The sequence below is a fragment of the Orycteropus afer genome, unplaced genomic scaffold (assembly GCF_000298275.1).
Source record: "Orycteropus afer afer isolate SDZICR_OR568_19922 unplaced genomic scaffold, OryAfe1.0 scaffold00004, whole genome shotgun sequence".
Classification (NCBI taxonomy): Eukaryota; Metazoa; Chordata; class Mammalia; order Tubulidentata; family Orycteropodidae; genus Orycteropus; species Orycteropus afer.
In genome coordinates, this window is record NW_006921591.1 from 23,597,853 (window position 1) to 23,605,946 (window position 8,094).

The following is an 8,094-nucleotide window of genomic DNA, read 5'->3' on the forward strand; positions in this document are numbered from 1 at the left end:
ATAGATAGATAGATTTTGATGTGGACATATATTGCTAAAAATTGCCCTCTGGGCACTGCTTTTGCTGTATTCCAAAGGTTTTGGTATGTTGTGTTTTTATTCTCATTTCAATCAAGGACCTTTTCAATTTCATTTTTCATTTCTTGCATTATTCAGTAGTTCTAAGCAGATTGTTATTCATTCCTATGTATCTGATATTTTTCCTTACTTTTCCTGCCATTGATTTCTAATTTTGTAGCATTATAATCTGGGAAGATGTGTTGTAGTGTTTTGATGTTTTTAAATTTATTGAAGTTTCCTTTGTGGCCTATTAATTTGGAGGATGTTCCATGTATGTGGAAAAGAATTTACACTGTGCTGTTGTTTGGTAGTGTACTGTATATGTCTATGAGGTCAAGTTGCTTGATTTTGTTGTTCAACCCTTCTTGTTCATTGTTGAGTTTCTTTCTAGTTGTTCTTTCCCTTGATGCCCATTTTCAAGAGTGCTTTGTTCTTGGGGAAGGAGTAGCTACTATGATTCATAGATGTCAACATTAAAAGATTTTTCCCAAAACACTACTAGCTGTTCTTTAGACAGTATTGTCTGTGAACCATATTCCTTTGAATATCTAAGATCCTAAGAGAAAATAGTTTATTCTGATTAAAAGTGATGTCTTAATATCCTGGCTGTCTCCTAGGTAAACTAAGGTCAGTCATTATGCAAATCTCCTATACCAATACTTGATGACAGGTCACAAATTTATGAATGCAGCTGAGATGTAGCTTAATAATTTGATCTTCATTTTATTTAGGGAAAAGATTAAGATAAATCACGCAAAGTGAAATTTTTAGAGTAGTAAATGACTCAATTAGAAATAAATATCAGTAGAGGACATAAAATTATTATGAAACATCTCCTCACAATTATTTAATCAACATTCTTATTCAAGTCCAGAGTAAAGCATTGGTGAGATCAAGCTCATCCTTACAATGAAATTAAAAACAAAGAATTTAGGTTTGTTTTTTAGTAGTACTATTAGGGAACTTAATAGAAATCTTTTTCTTTACTCCAAAATTCTAGGATAAGGATTAGTAAAGTAGAGGATCAGTGAAAAATGGATAACCCTCAACAAGATGGATTAACAGAATGGCTATAATGATGGCCTCTAGCATAGCAAGGAATGTGCAGGTGGCACAGGATTGGGCCTTATTTCATTCTATTATGCATAGGGTCATTATGATTTGAAGCCAACTGAACAGCACCTAACAACAACAGCACTTTTTAAATTAACTTGAACACATTTCTTCTCTCATGCAAAAGCTTACACACAGTGCTTCCTACCTGAAATACTATGTCACTCCTTCCATCGCTAACTTTAGCATATTAACTCCTACCTTATTCCAGATTTTAGTTGAATTATGATATCCTCTTCTAAGCCTTCTCCACTTTTCCAGATCATGTTAAGTTCTCTTATTATAAGCTCTCATAATACCCATATTTCTCCTGCATAGGTTATCACGGTTATAGAATTACATTTACTTGTATGATGTTTGGTAAAGTTCTATTTCCTCTATTGGTTTTTATGTTTCAATAAGACTAGAAATGTGTACAGTTGTGCATAATATTGCTTTCTTGAGATTGAGGCCACTGCCAAACACAACATAATACTGATCTGTTGAATGGAAGACAATGGGGATTTTGAGTAAGTGTTGCTATACTTTTCTTTAACCAGGATAATAGATGACACCATCATTTGTCTACATCATTTATCTACATCCTTCCCTGAAGCAAATGTTCACCAAGACATACCACATGCCCAGAAATATCCAAATCTTAGCTTTTCAGGCAAGAACACTACTAAATAGAGTTTCTATGCAGCATTTTAAAATATAATGCTGTAAACATTTTGTTCTGGGATACTACCCCAAACATTAGCAGTTCAAACCTATCCAAAGAAAGACATGAAATCTGCTTATACAAGGATTACAGCCCAGAAAACCCTATGAAGCAGTTATTTTCTGTAACACCAGGGATTGCCATAAGTTGAAATCAGTTCAATAGCAATGATATTTCTTGATCTTTTGTTTATAGTAGATCCATAAAATTTTTTAGTTCTTCTTGTTAGGTGCTGTAAAGTAGACTCTGAATCTTAGCAATCCTGTGTACAATAGGACGAAACACTGCCTGGTCCTGCACCATCCTCACAATATTTGCTATGTTTGAGCCCATCATTGCAGCCACTGTGTCAATCCATATCATTGAGTATCTTCCTCTTTTTCACTGACACTCTACTTTACCAAACTTGATATCCTTTTCCAGGGACTAGTCACTTCTGACAATATGACCAAAGTACGTGAGACAAAGTGAGGTCATTCTTGCTTCTAAGGAGCACATTAGTTGTACTTTTTCCAAGATAGATTTGTTGGTTCTTCTGGAAGTCCATGGTATTTTCAATATTCTTCAACACTCCAATTCAAACATCAATTTTGCTGTCTTTCCCTTTCACTTTCAGCTGTCACGTGCATATGAAACTATTGAAAATACCATGTCTTGAGTCAGGTGCACATTAATCTTCAAAGTGGTGTCTTTGTTCTTTAACACCTTAAAGAGGTCTTTTGCAGCAGAATTGCCCAGTGCAATACATCATCTGATTTCTTGACTGATAACTTCCATGGGTATTGATTGTGTATCCAAGTAAAATAAAATCCTTGACAACTTTAATCTTTTCTGCATTTATTGTGATTTTATTTATTGGTCCAGTTGTAAGGATTTTTGTTTTGTTAATGTTGAGTTGTAATCCATACTAAAGTCTTTGACTCTTTGATCTTCATTAGTAAGTGCTTCAAACCATCTTGTTTCAGCAAGCAAAGCTGTGTCATCTGCATATCACAAGTTGTTAATGAGTCCTCCTCTAATCCTGATGCAGTGATCTTCTTCATATAGAACAGAGTTTCAGATTATTTACTCAGATTATGAAGGTTGAATAAGTATAGCAGAAAGATACAAGCCTGATGCACACCTTTCCTGATTTTAAACTATTCACAGTCCCCCATTCTGTTTGAATTCCTGTTCTTTTCAATGTTATTCATAACTTGTTATGATCAACACAGTCAAATGTCTTTGCATATTCAATAAGACACAGGTAAACATCCACTTGATGTTCTTTGCTTTCAGTCAAGATCCATCTGACATCAGCAATAATAAAGGCTTTTCCATGCCATCTTCTGAATATGGTTTGAATTTCTGTCAGTTACCTGTCAATATACTGCTGAAACCATAAGAGTTTCTGGGTTTCTAATCTCTGATCTGCCATGTTCTAATTGTGATTCTGGACAATTTATGTTAGTTCTCCATATTACACTTTATTCTTCTATTAATAAAGTTTCATTGAACATTAAAAAAATGAAAAAAAAAAGTTAAAATACTAGCATTTATTCTGGCTGATTCTGAACAAATATTAGTTCTATATCCCTGCCTTTCCTATAATACATTGACATGATTTCTCATTCATCAAATGCCCTCTCTGGTTAAAGCAATGCTTTTTTGTTTTCAGGTGTAAGATAACATTTGTTTTTTCTATAAAGCCCCCCACCACCACTTTTTTTTTTTTTTAAACCTGAATCTGGTGAGTAGTCTATGTTTAACAAAGTGTGCACAAAATGGCATACATCATATACTATATGCATATATAGATAGTGCCTTCCTCCCAAATGATAAGCAAAGAAAGGCACAATATGATCACTTGCAGTTAAAAAAGTAGGAACCATTATGAAGCATTTCAGAGCCTACCATAACGTTTTAGCATCTGTAAGAATGTCCCTTACTGTAAACAAAAGGTTAATAGCTGTGCTTTTCCAGCTGTTTTACTTGGGCCAGATGTCTGTGTAGCCCTAACTACTTAGCTGCATATTAGTGCCACATAAACCACAGGCTGTTGCTTGTCAGGAGAGCTGTTAATTTCTTCAGAATGTTGCACTGAATGTCATTAAGTTTTGAATTAAAATAAATTTGTTAACAGGATTGTAGTAAATGCTGATACAAGGATTAGTCTAATAGAAGCAAAAAGAGATAAATCTGCTTCTATATGATTTGAGTGACACTCTAATGCCTTAGTTACTCCACCACTTGTATCCTGTCTTGCTCTCCCAGTCTCTATAGCTTGTCAGTCCTGATAAAGTATGTGTAGTCAATGCAATCTTATAATATGTCAAACACATTGTGAAACATGTTAGATCATGTCTTCTGTTTGTGCTTATTGAAACATTGTTATAGCAGTTAACCACTATATAGTATTCTATAAATTATAAATAATAGCATTTAGTGCATGTCTTTAATTTGAACTAAGTTTGAGTTTTCAGTTCTTTACATGTCTTGCCCTTAGTTTTGGATCTGTAGACTGTATCTACTGGACACATTTTACATTTTCATACACATTAACTCACTTTATCCTCATAATTATTACATCAAACAGTTATTTTTGCTATTTTCATTTTACTGAAGGGGAGACTAAGATTTATATAAACAGAACATGGCAGATCTGATATTAGAAATTAGACAAACCTTAAAGACCCCATGTGTGTAAGAATAGAACTGCTCCATAGGGTTTTCAGATCTTCAGGCTTTTCTTCTGAGATGGCTTTAGATGACTTTGAACTGTCAAACTTTTGGTTAGTAATCGAGCACTTGATCATTTGCCAGTACTCCATACTTAACCAGTGACTCCATAGACATTCTGTAACCCCAAAAAACCCCATACCCATTACTGACAAGTCCATTTCAACTCATAAGGACCCTATAGCACAGAGGATTTCCAAGGCTATAAATCTTCATGGAAGCAGACTGCTACATCTTTCTACCGTGGAGTGCCTGGTAGTTTCTAACTACCAACGCTTCAGTTAGTGGCTGAGCACTTAACAATTGCATCATCAATGCAACTCAATGCAATGTACTGCCATTGAGTCAGCTCTGACTCATAGCGACCCCTCCTTTCTGAGGAGGTATCACTACAGAAGTAGATTGCCCAACCTTCCTTCTGGGCACCCTAAATATATTCTAAATTGTGGGATTACTGGTGAGTGGTAATACTGGCATTTTGATTCCAAGCTTATAACTGCATAAGGAGTTATAGGGAACTCAGGCTCTGATGCTTGTAATGTTTCTTCTTGAGGCTATAGTAGAGAGTTTCTTCTGGCAACTATCAATATCTGGCAAAGGCAGAATAAAGATTTTGGTATTGGGACTGACAAGGAAGAGGGGAACACATCAGTGCTCAGAGATCAGTTGAATGAGAAGGAACATTTTGGGGTCTGAAGGAATAGCCTGGTTTTGAAGAAGTTCTCATGATCAACACCTTCTTCATTTCCAATCTATTTGCATTTTCTCCAATAGGTATTGATGGTAATTTTGACCTAAAATATTTTTTGTACTTATGTCACATAGGAGCTCTGGTGGTGGTGTAGTGCCTGTGGCATTTGATGGCTAACCAGAAGGCTGGCAGTTCAAATCCACCAGCCACTCCTCAGAAAGAAGATTGGGCAACCTACTTCCACAGATATACTGCCTAGGAAACCCAAGGAGGGGTCCCTGTGACTCAAATCGACTTGGCAGTGGTGAAGTTGGTTTTGGTTTTTATCTCACATGCTATGTACATAATATTGACTCTATGTAATCAGTCACCTTTTAAAAGGGGAACATGAAAATCACATAAATTAAAAACAAAAAATTGTTCCTTTACTCACTGTGAGATAAAGAAAATATTTAATTTACTTTTTAAAATAAATTTTGCATATTTAGAAGAGAGAATCTATATCTCAGAAGATCTGCTAGTTGCAAATAACTATTTTTATTTAATTATCTCATTTTTTTTATTTTACTTAATTATTGGAACACACTTACAAAGTTAGTATTTTGTATAAAATGTCAAGAAATTATCATGCCTAGATTCATACAAATAATTTTTTGTTTGGTTTATTTCACCCTCTCTATTTTCTTCCTTAAAAGATAATTTCATCTTTTATTTCTTTAATTGTGACATAAAATAATTTAAGAACCCTTTATTGGTCCATACATCATAAAAGTGAGGCTCAAAAAGAAACAATAACCAAAAATTACCTCAAATATATTAGTTGTCTATTGCTACTCTAACCAATAACCAAAAATTTAGTGGTTTAAAACAACAGAAATTAATTACCTTACAATTCTGAAGGTCAGAAATCCAAAATAATTCTTATTAATCTAAAATCTAAGTGTTAACAAGATTAATTCTTTTCTTTGCATATCCCACCTTCTTGAGGCCATTTGCATTCATTGGATTGTAGCTCCTTACTACATCTTCAAAGTCAGAAGCATAGCATTTATCCATTTATTGCAATCTCAATTAAAATCCCAGTGCAATTTATTTTTTGGGGGGTGGGAAAATTTTCAAGTTGATTTTAAAATAAATAGGGCAATGTCAAAGACCAAAAATGGTAAAAAAAAAAAAAAAAAAAAAAAATCTGAAGAACAAAGATGAATAATCTACACATGTGGGTGTCAAGATTTAGTATAAAACTACAGTAGGGAAGAAGATGGTTTTTTATATTAGCATTGTTGTTGTTGTTATGTGCCGTCGAGTCTGCCCTGACTCATAGCGACCCCTCCTTGGGTTTCCGAGGCAGTATCACTACGGAAGTAGGATTGCCCAACCTTCCTTCAGAATAGACAAATAGAACTAAGAAGCAGACTAGAGTGCAGAAATAGATCCACACATATATGATCCCTTAGCCTATGAAATTTGTGTCATTATAGTACAGGGAAAAAGAATAGCCTTTTCACTAAATAATGTTCACTATTCATAAGCAAAAAAAAAAAAAAAAAATGAATCTTAACCTTTATTTCACACTATATGTAGAAATCAATTTAAGATGCATTGTAAATCTAATATGAATAGTAAAACAATAAATGTTCTTGAATAGTAGATATACAAGTATTTTTACAACTTTGAGGTAGGCACAATTTTGTTACCCAGGACATAAAAAGCTCTAACTATAAAGAAAATACTTGCTGGGTTAGATTAAACTAAATTTAAGACATTCAGTTCATTATAAAGATACCATTAAAAGTATGAAAATTAAACCACTAAGGGAGAAGACTTTGAATTTCTAGCAATGACTGAATAAAAAGGTGAATATCTAATTTTAAATGTGTGACAAGGACTTCAAAAGGCACTTTATAAAAAAGCTATCATTTGATGATGAACATAGGAAAATATGCTTTAACTCATTAGTAATCAAGGAAGTACAAATTTAAACCACAATTTGATTCTATCATCCATCTACCACAATGACAATAATTGAAAACAGAAACAAAAACAAAAATAACTTTTTAATGAAAATCCTCATATACAGCTGGTAAGAGTGGAAACTGCTGATTTTTCTTCGGAAATCTGTGTTATAGCAAGCAGTAAGGCTAAACACGTACTTTATAATGCAGCCGTTCTTTGCAGATATACACTAAACAAAATGGTAAGTATATATTCACAGGAAGATACATGCAAAAGTATGCATAATTGCAATGTCTATGTGATTCAAACTGGAAAAATTCAAGTATATATACAGATCACAATGGATAAATAAATTTTGGTATATTCATACAGTAATTTTATAGTGATGAAAATATGCATACTGTTGCTATATCCATGCACACCAGCAAAAGAAGGCAGACTAATGAATAATGCTACATGACTCTCTTTATGTAAATTTCAAGTGAAGGAAAAAGAAACTGATCTATGGTTCTAATAATTTGTCTGCCTAATTCCTTAATATTTTATTTCCTTTTATCAATCTTACTAAACTATCTGTATTTTGTTTAAGATATGACTTACAAGTGATTAATGTATTATTTTAATGTATGCCATTTAAGCTGAATATAGTTAATTATTTTTGGTTTGACTTTATCTCATAAAATATGAAAATATTTTTAGTAGTTGGATTTATCCCATATTAACTGTGATTATATATATATATTTAGTGCTATACATCAAAAGGAGCTCTGGTAGCATAGTGCCTAAGGCACTTGACTGCTCACCAGAAGGCTGGCGGTTCAAACCCACCAGCCACTCCTCGGAAGGAAGGTTG